A 16,809-nucleotide genomic window follows, 5' to 3' on the forward strand; every position below is an offset into this window, starting at 1 on the left:
AATTTAATACAGTACTAGGCTCTCAGGATTGGGTATGACCTTCAAAGCATCCGAGAATTATTCTTACACATATAGCGGTAAAAAAGTACTAACTATTGAGGCTCTTCAGAAGTCAATTTCACATTAAATTGGCCACGTGAGCGTGACAGAAAAACATATCCTTGTTTCCATGAGTTATTTTGTTGCATCAGGCTTCATGGATCCAGCTGCTGCAAAAAATAATCAAAGGGAGATCCCTCCACACAAAGGGCATCTCCAATGTCCTGAATCTCTCATGTCTTTCAAGACAAAAGCCTTTCTTTTGCAGTGACTCTCTTGAGCTGGTTTTAACTAATTCGACATGGGGCCAACATCAGTGTTATGTTAAAAAATGCACTGATTTCAGTGGTACATTGCACACAAACACTCCTGCATGGCAGGACGTGTTCTGCAGCAATTGCAAACAGAGACTTTGCTCAGGGATCCAGTGCTGCCTCTCTCTCTCTCTTTTGCAGACAGCAAGATAAATCTGATCCTTGCTTTATGAAAGCAGAATATACAGAGCTTGTAGCATTGTGGTGTTCAAATCTACAGAAACTCCAGCATATGCCTGCAATGCATTTTAATCCACCCAGTGATTAGTGGAATAGATTGAGTCCTAGCAAGTTCATTGTTCTTTCTAATTGTCAGCGACTGCTACACTTCACTTGCCTGCAGCTATCCAATTAACATATCACCACTACACAAAATATTGTAATATGCTCGGTGTCCTCACAACAAGAAGCAGCCTCACACTCCACTTCCATCCAGCAATTCTATCTTAATTAGGTCTCTTGTACATTAACAGATCTGCGGGTAGAACTGCAGAAGGCCAGGGACAGACAATGAGGCCATCTCACTCTTTTGCCTATTGTTGTGCCAAGTTCAATGGGAATATTTGTTGTTGTTAAGAAAAGCTCAACTAGAGAAATGAAAAACATGTAACTTGTGCCCCAAGATATTGCCATGGCAACATTTAAACAATGAACAGAAAACCCTGCAGGATTCTGTTCTTGCTTCCTTGGATACCAAATGTAAATCTTCACTCCCTCTTTTTGTGCGTATGCGTGCCTGACTTTGGCTTTTCTCTCTAATGTATATAAGAATATTCCTGCTCTCCCCCACCCCGATCACTTTTTCTTAATTCATCCAGACATATCACAGCTTGTATATCTGCAATTAAAAGAGGGGGAGGGAACACACAGTAGACAACAAAAATCTCTGAAGGAGAGAGGGAATGAATAGCTCTGGAGCTGTACAATGAAACATGGAGCCCTTCATCTTTTGGTCATGGGATAAAGGCAGTCTTGCAGAATTCCTTAAAAAATTTACCAGTGATGGCAAAAAAAGCTACTTTCCTGTCCTTTACTCCATGATGCTGATATTGAGGAGATGTGTGTGGGGGACCCTCCTAAAGACAGTTTTCAAGAAGTTATTTGCTGAGGTGAATGGAATTGTACAAGGCTGGTTAGTTCCAACCTTTCTTGCCAAGCTTTAATCACATGAGTAATCAATCACCTTTTAAAGCAGGAGGGTTTGTTCATTTCCTTGAGGCTGGTGACATGAGTTAGGATATGCAGGATCAGGCTCCAGGTAGGCAGTGATCTAAGCCACTACTGCTTGGCAGAGATTTGGATGCTCTAGAAATAGGTTGGTGAATCTCCAGTCCTCTTATTTGTGGACAGGTGTCCATATTGCAATTGGAGCTAATTGCCCCCTTTTTTGTAAATCTCATCAGAGAGGCCAAGGGATCTCTCCAGTTCAAGGTGGAAACACATTGAAAGGATTGGGAGTGAAGTTTACACTGCAGTTAGTTGTGATGTACTCCCTCCCCACCACCCCCACAGTATATACTAGGGACTTCAGCCCCAGGGCTGTCAAACAGGTGCTTTTCACCAGCATCAAATTTCCTCTACATTTTAAATAAGGGGAAACAAATCTTAATGAAAACGCAAGTCACTGTTTTTAACCCTCCTGAAACCCCACATACTTACTGGTATGTCTTGCTATAAAGGGTCTCCATTTTCATACTGCTGATTGATGTAGCTACTGCGAGAATGACACTGGCTAACCCTGTGCAATAGAATTAGTTTTTAAAGATACTCACACCTTATCTTAAACTCTTAATATTTTGATAATCTCTTCCACAACCTTTAGCTTACACTGAAGGAGCAAAATATGAGTTTATAAATCTATGTCTATATAGCATATAAATAGGTTGACATTCTATTTAACTGCCTTTACAAGTCTTCTTTTCCACCAAGATTACAATCCTAGTCACAGTGATCCGGAGGCTACTTCAGCAATAAAAACTGATCTGGGGCCCACTATACTTCAGTGAAAGACCTTTCTGAAGTGTGAAAAGACCTGGATTGCCTTGGTTTTATATCAGCAATAACTTATGCATCACAACCACAGATTACTAAGAGAGGTTGCATTTTTAGATTAAGTGATCTTTTGGCCCCAGGGGAGCAAATACAACAAATAAAATAGGGCCCTCATACACAGTATTCTAATTTCTTCTGCATTGGCATTTGACATGTTACTATTCACATAACTGCTCACTATTCACACTGTACTTTCTCTTCACACACACTATTCATACCAGTTTCCTACCTGCCTAGGTAATTAACAGATGGTTTACCCAATACTCTGAAAATGAAGGCAGCTTGCATATCATATATTGCTGAATGCTACACTGGCGTTCTGACACGAGAGATGGAAATAGCAAAATCATTTCTACTCAGGTTCTTCTGAAATCCTCACTTTTCATCTCATTTTGTTATCTATCATATTTTTACCATTTTTGTCTTTCCCAGCACCTTAAGATCTAGACAACATCAGAGTGCAAATTATTTGAACGCAAAACACTCTTCTGTTACATCACTGAAAGAGTTACATTCCATGTGTCTTTGGCTACTTTACCAAGTGAGTGATTCATGGAAGTGTACAACTATTGCATCTTTAGAAGATGAGACACATCTTCATATTTCTAATGTTGACAAGCTTTGCCTGTTTCATAGCCCAGATTTGTATCTACGTTTTCTTCAGCACATAAAAAAACCCCTCGTGCTATTTACTGTAAAAAATGAATCAGGCGTCCTATTGTCAAAGACTAGACTGGCTTTCCCTAGAGGTTTTCTATTTATGGGCTCACTTCGCAACAATCCAGTGAAAAGCTTGAAGATTTTTTCCCACCTCACTTGGCCAGCTTCTCTCTCTTTCAGTAATTACTGAGCAACAGTTTAAACACACATTTAACTGCTCTATTACTGCAACTGGTGATGTCAGTGTAGCCCCAATAGGGCCCAGAATTATGATAAGATATTCAGGACCTTACACAGGGTTGAGGAAAACAATGCAATTGTTTTCACAGACTAACAAATTTATTGCCCACTCAGTGTCCCCACAGGAAACACCTTTCCAGAAAAATAAACGAGACTGAAAACATTCCATATTAAACATGCTTAATTAAGGACTTAAGAGAAGGGTAAGAATAGATGTGGATGTAAGGGATTTTTTTTTTAATTGTGCCAACTTGCTTCTTGTTTTAAACCCAGCAGAATAAAATGCCTGATTCTGTGCCCATGGCAAACAAAAATCCCTTGGACCTCTCTGGGAGCAGGATTGCCCCCAACATCTTTTATCCTTCCCAAGTAACCAACGTTTACTTTAAGGGACATGACCTCTGAGGAGCAGAAGAATGAGATATTTTTTAACGGCAGAAACTCTAATTTCCATTAAACCAGTAAGGTCAGGAAGGTTTCTATCAAATAAATAGGGCAAGTTTTTTGGGGTTTTTTTACCTTTATTTTATTATTATTATTATTTTATTGCCAGAAGTTCTAGCTATGTTGAACTTGTGGTTTCTGAGACAGAAAGCCTGAGAAAGAGGGAAAGATTGTCAGCAAGTAAGGAGTTCTAATCAAGATCTCTCCCCTTCCCCTATTAGATTGCAGCTAGAGGGAGGGGCGGGGGGAGGAAATTAGTGGTGATGCTAATTCTGCACATTGCCTGGCAAAAATTGCCATTATCTGCCCATTATGGGTCATTTATTTATGTGTTTGGGGTCCCCCTCCAACTTCCTTCTTCACTACATCCAGTCTATTCCAGTAAAGACCTTCAATCTGAGTCCCTGGACATGGAGGCCAGGGTTGGGGGCAGGGAAAGGGAATATCTAATAAGCCAGCAGCTTTGCCAGCAGAAAAGCGAGAAGGAAAGCGGCACTGTTCCCCGCTAGCACACAGGGACCCCCAGTTATTTCAAATACCATTATCCCGCTTTTATTCCCCCAATCTCCGTTTCTGTAGGCAAGGACCGACATAATTAGTGGATACTAGCTCGGCCCATTATGTACCCATCTCTCCTAATCAGTAAACCCTACCAGAGACAGACTCGCTCTCTCCCCCCCGCCCCCCTTTTTTTTTTTTTTTTTTTTAAAGTTAACTCCTAACGCTGCAGAATACTATCTGTTTATCAACAGTAAATCTACAACTGCTGTGAAAGCCCTCTGGGAGCGAGAGGGATTTACCACCAAACCACAACAAATTGCCTAAGAGATCTGGAGCACATCTGTGGCAAGTATCATAAACTCTCCTTCAATAGTGAATACCCATCCCCATTCGCTGCTGATAACCGTCCTTAATCACTCCGTGCACAATGTAACGTTTCTCCCTGGACTGCCTCCCCCCGCGTCTCCCGCCCCCCAAAAGCCATCCACCCTTCACCCGCCTTCCTTATTATCATTTTCCATGTTAATACACCATGTTGAGCTGCACGGTCTGGTTGCATAATAAAAATTAAATTGGATCCCTTCGATTTCCAATGGTCAAAAGGGGGGGGGGGGGGGGGGGGGGGGGGGGGGATCGTTGTGCATCAAACTCCTGAGGCTGCCGTGCAACTTGCCGCGCTTGCACAGTTTGGGCAATCAAGCAGCACACCACCACACACTGCAGGGGCTTCCTTGGGAGATTTCTTTCCTAGTGAACATGTACAAACCCTGCAGATGCAGGCATCTGCAACATCCTCCCGGGGCTTGAATTTTACTAACCATAACACTGGATCTACCGTAAATTATCAGTTATACCCCCCGCCCCACCAAATCAGTTCGTACAATTCACCAAGATTGTATCCGAAGGGAAGAAAGCGAGGGGCATGATTTCTTTCCCAAGAAATAAGAATAAGAAAATATCAAAGGCACTCACTGTATTTCAGATTGCACAGAAGACTATCCAGATGGAAATCCGAGTGTTTAAGGGGGGGAAGGGGAAAAAAGGCAGGAGGTGGCAAACTATTTCATTGCAGCAGCGAAGCGAAAATTAAAAATAAGGAATTAAATTAAAAATAAAATATCCAACTTCAATTTTCGATCAATTTCAGTCCACACAGGCTCCAATCCAGCCCAACCTGCTGTTTTTTTCTTCCTCACCAGATTCTTCTTCTTTTCCACTCCCCCCCCCCCCTTTTTTTTTCCGTCGCTCTTAACTTTTCTGCTTAAAATGGTCGTAGCTGTATCATTAAATTCCTGTCTTCTTGGGGGAGGTTTTTTTAAAAAACTAAACATTTAAAAAATCCCTCAGAGCAAGAATGGTCCTTCTCCTTTCTGAAACTTTTCATTCCAGTGTGGATCCTTTTCCTAGTTTCCTTTCTTTGAGGGTTTTTGCCTTTCTGGCTCCTCTGTTCTCCATTGCCAACTTTTTTTTTTTCTTCTTCCTTTGGAGGGTAGAGAGGGGTTTCTTTATTTTAAACAACCCTCTATCTGAAGTGAGGCCGTTTGCTTTTAATGCATTTTTTGTTGTGACTGTTAAGATCCAGGTCTTTCCAGGCAATTTTCTTCTCCCCCCTTCTTTGCTGCACTATCAATTATCCAATACATGTGTTTCCACGTTAGATAGGGGGTTCCCATTCTTCTGTTTTCCCTATTTTCCTCTACGCACACCTTCACCAGAGTGTCTTCTTACATTTAGAATGTTAAAACAATAAACTTTTGGTCTCTCTCTCCCCCCTCTCCAAAGATCTGATTAGATTTCCAATCACAACCCAGTGCGCAATTGGATTTTTGATTTCAGAAAGAAGCCAGCTATTCACAGCATCATCACCATTCTCCTCTCTTCAAACTCCACGTTATCTCCTTTTGCCTTCCCTCCAACTCCTCTGCATTTTCATCATCTCACATTAAATGGAAATGGGGTGGGGGAGAGTGGAGGAAAATTCAAGGTTCCCACCAGCTGTCAATAATAAATCCATCCCTTATTTAATTTTTTTTACACACGAGGGGTGGGTATTTTTGACTCTCCCTCTTCTCTTTGCCCCCACTTCTCAAAATCTTCCTGACGTTAAAACTCCCCCGATGGGGCACAAAAGCTCCCTGGGGAGGCGTGATTTGTCCTCCTAACTCTGAATTTCACAAGCAGGGGGCTCCCCTTTCTCTTCATTTCTGCTTCCTCTCCATCTTTTGTCCAGCAGGAATAAAGATCCAGCAGTACCGAGACGGATAAACTTCTATTTCTTCTTGGGAGAGAGAGAGAAACACACACACACAGAGCCCTCCAATCTCTGCCTCCCTTTTCCTCCCCCTATCTATTGCAATTGCAGCTCTGATCTCATTGCCAAGATCAGGCTGGTATATTTCAGATCTACAAGTTGGTATCCCCTTCTGCACAGCAGTGGCTTAGGCTCCCATCTTCTTCCACATTCCAGTTACCTTCTCCCTTCCTCCCTCCTCTCCAAGATGACACATTCCCAGGAGCGCATCCGCTTCTTTCATGCCTTATCCCAGAAATGCACAGCCCTTTGCACCGCAGAAACCTTTCCTCCCTGCCATCAGCTTCAGCTCGAACTCTCCCTACATATATTTATATGTGTGTATGTATATGTATTTACATATATCCAGTTCCAGTCAGCTGCTGCGGGGAGTAGCTTTGCTCTCTCTCTCTCTCTCATCCCCCCCCCCCCCGCACCTTTGCAATGGCACCTCAGTATTTCCAAAGGTCCCAGGATCAGTCTTTCTGCCTACACTCGTCCCTTCTCCCGTCTTCAATTCTCTCTCCTCCCCCCCCCCCCTTTTCTCTGCTTGTGATCAGTAAAATACAATTACCCAATTACCTCCCATCATCTTAGCACTGATTGGTCAATTGCATTAACACTTGATGTCAAGGAAAAGCGTACAGGAGCTCTTGTGATAGGGCACTGCTGCCACCTGGCGGACAGTCTGGGAACAGGCTCACTGTTACCTCAAGAAACCTCCAAGTGAGGAAGGAGTAATTGAAAAACAAAGGCTCGTCTTGAGAAAAGGAATGTCAAAACTCATTTTCTTAAAAGCCTGCCTGATTGTGGCAGCTCAACTGTGCTCACAGGTACATGCCTAGCCACAGAAGGATAGGGAAAGTTAATGATTTTCTATAAAATCACTCCTTAGAAATCTGTTATATTTCATTTTACTCAGTAACTTTCTCTCACCTTTTGTGGCTAGGCATGTAATTGTGAACACGACGTCCATATATACCTTTACATATATACATGTTTACATTACACACACCCAAACACACATTAATACACATTTAAACCATTTATCTCCATAATTTGAAGAAACCCAAGTCTCACTCAGTACAAAACACCTGCACATTAATTAACAGACTGGAAGATCTTTAAAGTGCCTTGTGGTTTCAGGAGATTTGTGAGCAGTTAGGTGGCAGGATCACAATATAATGGCCATGTTTACAGTACGAGCATTACAGCAGCAGAGCTACAATGCCATAGATATGTTTCTGTAATCTCATAATTGGGTACGGCAAAATTCAATGTTTATTTTTCAGCATTTTAAAATTTTTTAACAATTTAAAGTTTCACAGTAGTGCAAAATGATATTCTTTAAGCATTTTTTTATTTTTATTTATTTAAATGTTCACAATTGAGGGAAATTATGGGAGATCTGACAATAATTATTTAATGCCTGTAGACATTGAGATTAAAAAGGTAAAAGCTTTATAACAATTACAACACAAGTGTCAACACCACATGTCAGAATATACAAAGGAAATAGCCTGAAAACAAACCCTAATAAGTTCACAAGCATTATTTTTCTTATTTTGCCTATCTTTATTTTTATTATTATTGATGGAAATTTTTTTTTTGTCAGTTTGTGTGTGTTTGGTGAAATCGACATTTACTGACATTTACAAATAGAAATTGAATCCTTCCAAGCCTACCCATAATGTAGACACAGACTATAGCAATGAAGGGTTTTTTTCCCCCATCTCTGTAGAAACTCCACCTCCCCGAGTGACAGTCACTAGGTTGACAGAAGCATTCTTCCATCAACCTAACTGTGACTACCCTGGGGATTAGGTCAGCATAGCTACAGAGCTCAGGGGAGTGGATTTTTCACTCCCCTGAGTGCAGTAGCTACGCCAATCTAAGTTTTCAGTGCAGACCAGCCCAATTACTAGACTCACAGATTTTCTGATGTAACTCCATTGAAATGAATCTGACCTAGGATTTTTCAGAAGTGGGGGAGAGGGAAGAGGAACTGGAATTGTAATGCAATGTTCCGTTCAAGTTTACAAACTAAGCCTGTGATCTTGAAAATGCTTATGGATGTGTTTAATTTGATGTCAATTGAATTGCTATTCACATGCTCACTGTTAAGCATGTTCATAAGTGTGTGCAGGATTGGGACCTAAACTCAGTGGAAGTTCTCACATGTGGAAAGTTATATGTGGAAATGTTTATAGGAGCAAGGCAAGCAAGCAGAGTATGGATGATACACTCTACTCCTGCATTTGTTGCTCTCATAATGAGAAAGAAAGAATGTATAGATCCAACTCCGCCACATGCACACCCCACCCCCAAAAAATGAGCCAAGCTCTTTGATGGTAATTATAGTGGATTCCATAAATCAAACAGTTGCTTCCAGTTATTTTTAGCATGCAATAACACAGCTACACCTTCACTCTGCTTTCCACAATAGTAACACACACACACACACACACACACACACACACACACACACATTATCCTTACTTAATCTAGCTCTCTGATATGATCTCGGCAAAAGTGAAAATGAGAAGAGAGAATGGAAGTGTCACGGTTACAAGTATGGGACTTGAACATGTAGCTATATAAATATTTATTTAATTGTAGAGTATATTTTCTGGTTAATTTCAGTTCAGTAACAAATTTACTGGATCAATAGCAAAGACCATGGAGCTCAGTCTCCAGTTGTACATTACTTCTAGTTGTAGTGACTCAGTGACAGAACTTGTGAAGTAACATTCACATTAGTGCGAATAAGGGAATCATCCTCTGGCTTTTAATCAATCATATATTTTAGGGCTTTTGATTTGCTTTCATTGAAGTCAGTGGCAAATACACATTGACTTAAATGGGTAAAGGATCAGGACCTGGATCAATAACAAGCAACCCAAATTTGGTGGTTTTCCAGGCATGCTGCATTCTGTTCAATAGGGTTTTGTGAAGGTAGCTGAGGGTATGCACCAGAAATGATGAAGGGATAGAAGGGAACATTTTTTGGTAGCTGGCTGTTCAAGTTCCTACCTATCCGTCTGTTTGACGCTACTGAACTTATGTTGTGATATTTATCAAGCATTAGGACTCCTAGAGCTTTGTATAAGCACTTTTATCTTTTTACTATCTTCATCTAAATAAATATCAAAACAAACATTTTTTTTCAGAAGTGCAAAAATATCACATCCCAATAAATATTTCCATCAACCTTTTTTTAAATTACTTTTTACTACAGCAAAGTTACAACTAAACATTAACATACTACATACTACATTGTACACTACTCATTACTTATTCAAGATCAGGTTAATATTCAAAGAACCTGGCTAAAATTTTTGACTTTGTTATTAAAGGTGCCTTTAACAGTTGCCTACTAAAGCTAAGAGTCTGTGAACAAATCTGAAGTTTTTTGTTTGTTTGTTAAAATCAAATAAATGGTCTTTGTAAGTGGTTATGCTTAGCTGTTGCAGATCTAATCTGATTCTCAAATGCAATCTTCTGCAGTAGATACATCAGTTATTTGGACACAGACTAATATTCATTTACCCTTTCACAAGAAATTAGCACTTTATGCAGCTTTGATGTCATTCCAAATGGCATTAAAATGTGAATTGTTAAATGGTACTAGTATTTATATGATACATATATAGAGATAATATATTAGCTAAAGTAGACATGATTTAGCTAAACAAATAGTATCAGGGCAGTAATATGCTGATAAAGTACAGGTAGGAACTGAAGAGAAATAGTCAAATGAAAGAGAGTCCCATTGAATTACATCACAAAGGAATACAAATAAATACTGAGAAATTTTATAAAGTGCTTTTATACAAATGAAAGAAATCTAAATGCTAAGACAGATGAAATTGAGTGCCTGGTATTCAATGATATTGATATAATATGCATCACAGAAACTTGGTGGAATGATGATAATAAATGGGACACGGGAGTACCAGGGTATAAAATATATAGGAATGACAGAGTTGGTCATGCTGGTGCAGGAGTGGCATTATATGTGAATAAAAGCAAAGTCAAATAGAGTAAAAATCTTAAATGAATGAAACAGTACCATAGAATCTAGGTACCCATATTTACTAGGAACCAGGACCAGATGCAGAGATAAAATTTCTAGACACCATTAATGACTGCTTCTTGGAGCAGCTGGTCCTGGAACCGGCAAATGGAAAGGCAATCTTTGATTTAGTCGTAAGTGGAGCACAGGATCTGGTCCCAGAGGTGAATATAGCTGAACCACTAGGTAATAGTGACAATAAAGTAATTAAATTTACCATCCTTACAGGAGGGAAATACCAAAGAAACCCAACATAGCAGCATTTCACTTCAAAAAGAGTAACTACACAAAAATGAGGAAGCTAGTTATATGGATATTAAAAGGAACAGTTTCAAGAGTGAAATGCCTACAAGCTGCATGGATACTTTTTAAAAAACATCATAACAGAGGCTCAAACAGTATGTATATCCCAATAACAAAAACAGTAATACCACCAAAAAAACAAACAAACAAACAAACAAAAACAACCATGGCTAAACAACAGCGTAAAAGAGGTGGTTAGAAGCAAAAAGGCATCCTTTAAAAATTTGAAGTCAAATTCTACTGAGGAAAATAGAAAGGAGCATAAACTCTGGCAAGTCAAGTATAAAAGCATAATTAGGCAGGCCCAAAATGAATTTGAGGAGCAACTAGCAAAAGACACAAAAACTAACGGAATTTTTCTAAAATACATTAGAAGCAAGAAGCCTGTCAAACAATCAGTGGAGCCATTGGGCAATCAAGGTGCTAAAAGAGCATTCAGAGAAGACAAGGCCATTGTGGAGAAGCTAAATAAATTCTTTACATTGGTCTTCACTGCAGAGGATGTGAGGGAGATTCCCACACCTGAGCGATTCTTTTTAGTTGACGGATCTGAGGAACTATCCCAGACTGAAGTGCTTTGGGAAGAAATTGATAAATTAAACAGTAATAAGTCACCAGGACCAGATGGTATTCACCCAAGAGTTCTGAAGGAACTCAAAGATGAATTTGCAGAACTACTAACTGTGGTCTGTAACCCATCATTTAAACCAGCCTCTGTACCAGATTACTGGCAGACAGCTAATGTGACATCAATTTTTTTAAAAAGTCTCCAGACATGATTCTGGCAACTACAGGCCAGTATGCCTAACTTGAATATCAGGCAAATTGGTTGAAACAATAGTAAAGAACAGAATTATCAGACTTATGGATGAACGTGATATGTTGGGGAACAGGCAACATGGCTTTTGTAAAGGGAAAATTCACCATTAGAATTCTCAGAGGTTGTCAACAAACATGTGAACAAGGCTGATCCAGTGGATATAGTATTTGGGCTTTCAGAAAGGCTTTGACAAGGTCCCTCTCCAAAGGCTTGTAAGCAAAGTAAGACGTCATGGGATAAGAGGGAAGGTCCTCCCATGGATCAGTAACTGATTAAAAGATAGGAAACAAAGGATAGGAATAAATGGTCAGTTATCACAATGGAAAGAGGTAAATAGTAGGATCCTCCAAGGATCTGTACTGGGACCAGTGCTGTTCAACATATTCATAAATTATATGGGAAAAGGGGTAAACAATGAGGTAGCAAATTTTGCAGATGATACAAAATTACTCACGATTGTTAAATCCAAAGTTTGTAAAGATTTACAAAGCGATCTTACAAAATGGGTAAGTGGGCAACAAAATGACAGATGAAATTCAATGCTGATACATGCAAAGTAATGCATGCTGGAAAACAATTCCAACTATACATACAAAATGATGGGGTCTAAATTAGCTGTTACGGCTCAAGAAAGAGATCTTGCAGTTATTGTGGCTAGTTCTCTGAAACCATCTGCTCAAATGGCAGAGGCACTCAAAAAAGCTGACAGAATGTTAGGAACTATTAGGAAAGGGATAGATAAAGGACTGTAAATATCATGATGTGACTCTATAAATCTACAGTATGCCCTCACCTTGAATACTGAGTGCAGTTCTGGCCACCCCATCTCAAAAAAAGATATAATAGAATGGGAAAAAGTACAGAGAAGGGCAACAAAATTTATTAGGAGTATGGAGAGACTAAATACAAGGAGAGATTTAAAAGACTGGAAAAGAGCTGGAAAAGACCTGGAAAAGTTCAGATTGAAAAAGAGATGAATGAGGGGAGGATATGATAGAGGTCTATAAAATCATGAATGTTGTGGAGAAAGTCAATAAGTGAGTAAGTGTTATTTACCTATTTGCATAATACAAAAACCAGGAGTCATGCAATGAAATTAAAAGGCAGCAGGTTTAAAACAAATATACAGAAGTACTTTTTCATACAACACACAGTCAACCTGTGGAACTCATTGCCTGGGGATGTTGAGAAAGGCAAAAAATAACTGAATCAAAAAAAGAATTAGATTAATTTATGGAGGGTAGGTCCATCAATGGCCATTAGTCAAGATGGTCTGGGAAGCAACACCATGCTCTGGGTGTCTTGAAACCTCTGACTTCTAGAAGCTAGGACTGGATGACAGAGGATGGATCACTTAATAATTTTCCCTGTTCTGGGGACTCTCTCTAAGACGTCTGGCACCGGCTATTTTCACAAGACAGGATACTGGGCTTGATGGACAATTGATCTGACCCAGTATAGCCATTCTCATGTAGACTAAAACTATGGTTTCCTCTTTTAAAATTTCTATTTTTAATATGTTAACTATAGTTTATCAACAAATAAAACAAAGACAATAAAATGACTAGTCACTCACAACATAACCTCAAAGCAATCTGGAATTAAATTGTCAGGTTTCCAGGCTTGTTAGTCAGCTAGGTGCCAAATATCTTTAAAACATATTTTTAAGAACTATCAGCACATTTAATCATTCATCAATGCATATATCCATCAGGCAAGTAAATGGTTACAAGTTGGTCAAATTTGGTTGGGTGAAATATTTTTTCCCCCGACACTTTATACTAATTGTTTTCTCAAGTTTGTTTTATGCTGGTTTTGAGTCTTCAATCTTTCTCTTTGCATGGAACTTTCAGGAGCCAACAACTCCCTGCAGATCAATTTGCAAAATCCACTTCTACAATAGCTCTACATTTCACATGGAAGTACCATGGGAGATATCTTGGATCATGTGGAAGGAACAGAATAACACCTAGCCATCCATCCACACACTTACAAAGCACAAATACTGACACAGACAAGGCCAAGTGGGGAAGGAAGTGGCTAGGGATATATGTACTCTGGTTTCATCTTTACATGGTCATTCACCTTTGCTCCATTTAGGCAGAAGGAAGGTCTGAAGGAGGGTAGCAGCTGTCTGAATGATGAAGGCGCACATTGTGGCCTAAATGGATGCTTTGGAGATGCAGCCCCTGGACAACTAGCAGTTCTGGCTGCTCATAGGGATCCAGAGACCCCTCCTGCAACAGGGCAGCTAAAGTCCATTATGCTGCAGCTGGTGATGCACATGGTCAAAGGCCACAATCATAGTCTCAATGACTTCCAGTTCCATTTAAGGACCAAGAGGATTATGGACCAAGAAGTTGATTAGTGAAGATAAGTAGTAACATTCTGACAAATGGATTAAAACAACTCACATTTATTTCTCATCAACTGAACAGATCTCCCCAATCCTAGGTAAGGGAGAATATCAGTGCTTACTGGCATGTGCAGCAAATGTTGATGTGACTGGCAACATAACAGCAGGTTGCAATAACACAATTGTTCCTTATTGGCAGGAAATTGGGGCTAAAGAACTGAACTTCTATGTCGGAGTGGCATTGAGAATGGTTAAAGGTAAAAGACTGGATACTCAAAGTTGTCAATCATTTGGTGGAAGAGAAATATCTTTAGTCCCTGGGAAAGCAAATATTCTAATATAATGCAGACCTGCGGATAAAGAGGGTGAGATAGACATCAACTGCACAGTCAGAAAAGCCTGAAGAGGGGGAAAGAAATAGTGTAAAAACTGGTGAAGTATAGGGAGAGGAGTGAAAAAGGAAAATTAAACAACGTTGCTAATAAAAAGGACAGTGAGAGGCAGTTTCAGAGCTATCTATCTGCTCTGATACAATTACATTTCACCTTCCTTGTATATAGTCACAAAAGCAACTCTGGAAAATAATCCTCCTTCCTTATAAAACATTGCTGACAGGAAGTTATTTGTGCATGGAAACATCACTGTCATTTTGGTTCTTTTCAGTCTGATACTTTTAATAAGAAAGAAAACTGCCTGAATCTGATCCAAAATCTGTCAAGTCAGTGGGAAACTTTTCATTGTCTTCAATGGGCTTTGCATTAGGCCCTTTCTACTCTAATTAACTTAACAGCTTGTCTCAGGAACTAAGGGATGGTGAGAATCCAACAGTATATTTTAGGGAGATTGTGATACAGTAAGAAAATCAAAGCTTGACTTTGATCTGACTCACACTAATGTTACACATATACAATTCCACTGATTATCACTGGTTTACTCCAGTGTGAGTAATACCAAATTCAGCTCCAAAGCCTTCAACATTAGGAGTTCAGAGATACTGTTTTGTATATATAAGGATCCCCCAGCTCATTTGAGATTTAATCTCATCCTATTCACAGTTCCCAAATGTGAAATTCGGTTTCACAGCTATACAGTTGTTGGAACACAGGGGTGGGTTAAGAGAAGTCAAACACAAGTCACTTGGCTTAATACAGGAATAACAGAGTGAAATTTAATGGCCTGAAATACTCAGGAGATCAGACTAAATGGTCTGTTGGTCTCCTCTGTCCTTAAACGCTATTAACCTATGAATCCATAAAATATTTGCTTGGAAGGAAAATACCAGATGCTGCATCTTCCATTTGTAAATATCTTCCTTGTAAACTTGATTCCACTTCACACAGTGAAATTCTCAGAATGTTTTTTTGAATCTTGTGTTGCTAATCCAACTGGACAGCTGCAGACACAAATATCACAATCGGCAGTTAAAAATGTCTGGGTTTTAATGTGCACTATTCTTCAATGGGACACAAATTGCTGCATAGAAAGATCAGCTGATCTGTGAAAAGGAATTCAGTGGCATCCAAGCTTCTTTGAAACAGGGGCCTAACATTTAGTGACTGAAAGTTTTGTGAAAGAAAGTAAAAAGCCCTCTACTCTTGGGGCAAAATTCTCCTTTCTAATCTGCAGTGAGGTTCTCTTTTTCACCTGAGAGGACTGCACATAGAATGAGAACAGAATGAGCAACAAAGATGAGCACTGTGGATCTGTGAGGAGAAATATGTCCTTAATATTTAAGTGAAGAAAAACTGCATTAATGAAAGGGTATAAACAGACAAAGTTATAAGAAATACAGAGAGTCAATTTGTTTCTAAGCATCTCTTTGGGCTGTAATATTACCAAATTGGGAGGTCTAGTGTCCAGGGTTTTACTAAAATAAATTTAGGTCCCTATGAATTTAAGGCATAAGAGCTCAACCCTGAAAGGGTGCTAAGCACCTTCAAGCCCTATTGAGTTTAATGGGATTGGAAGTTGCTCAGACATTTAAAGGGTCAGGTCTGTAAAACTTTATGGTATGAATATAATCAGAAAATTGGCTGTAAAAATGTCTTCTTAATACTCAATGAGTGAAATTCTGGCTCTATGGAAATCAATGGCAAAACTCCCACTGACTTCAATGAGGCCAGAATTTCATCCAAAATATCTACCTCTCATGTGACTTTGAGTTGTGTCCGATCTCCATATGTTCTTTCTCTGTGTTGAAATCTTTGTTCAGAATATTCTCTTTTAATAACTTCTGCTCCAACTTTACTGCTACAGTTATCACAACGGACAAAGGCTATGTCGTAAATGAAAAAAAACAAAGGTGATTCAGAGTCAGTCCTTTACTCACCTCGACTAGTTAGGCATAAGCAGGATAGGTGTCCCCCGCAACAACGTGGGGTGCTGAAAGAGCGGGCAAAGCAGTATGTACTAAATTGGACAGGCATTAGGTACAAATTACACAAATGACATCTTGGGACTCTCTGTCCTTTACTAAATTCATATCACAAATTGGTTTAATTTGCCCCTACAGCAATGAGAGTAGATACAGAAGAAATACATAGCTTGATTCCCACCACCATGGCAATCTGGGGCTCTCCAAATTGTAAAGTCATTCCAAAAGTCAAAGGCGTAGTGGCAGACAAAATGTGCCTTCACAGTGGTAGTCATAGCAAACAATGAGAATTGTGTACATGCACACACACACCCTGAAGAAAAAAAATTAAGAACAAAAGG

At 39.5% G+C, this 16,809-nt stretch overlaps 1 protein-coding gene across 5 annotated transcripts in view; it reads right to left on the reverse strand.

Moving 5' to 3' along the window:
• The window catches only part of LRRC4C (leucine rich repeat containing 4C), a 921,733-nt gene that overhangs the window by 135,726 nt on the left and 769,198 nt on the right, over positions 1–16,809 (reverse strand). Inside the window, exon 1 of one of the 5 annotated variants that reach the window (XM_007061270.4) lies at positions 5,223–7,080. The exons of the other annotated variants lie outside the window; for them this stretch is intronic. The gene's annotated coding sequence lies outside the window, so the exon portion shown is untranslated. Of the gene's footprint in view, positions 1–5,222; positions 7,081–16,809 lie in introns of those variants that run through there. 5 annotated transcript variants of the gene reach the window in all.

This window comes from Chelonia mydas, chromosome 6 (genome assembly GCF_015237465.2).
Source record: "Chelonia mydas isolate rCheMyd1 chromosome 6, rCheMyd1.pri.v2, whole genome shotgun sequence".
Taxonomy (NCBI): Eukaryota; Metazoa; Chordata; order Testudines; family Cheloniidae; genus Chelonia; species Chelonia mydas.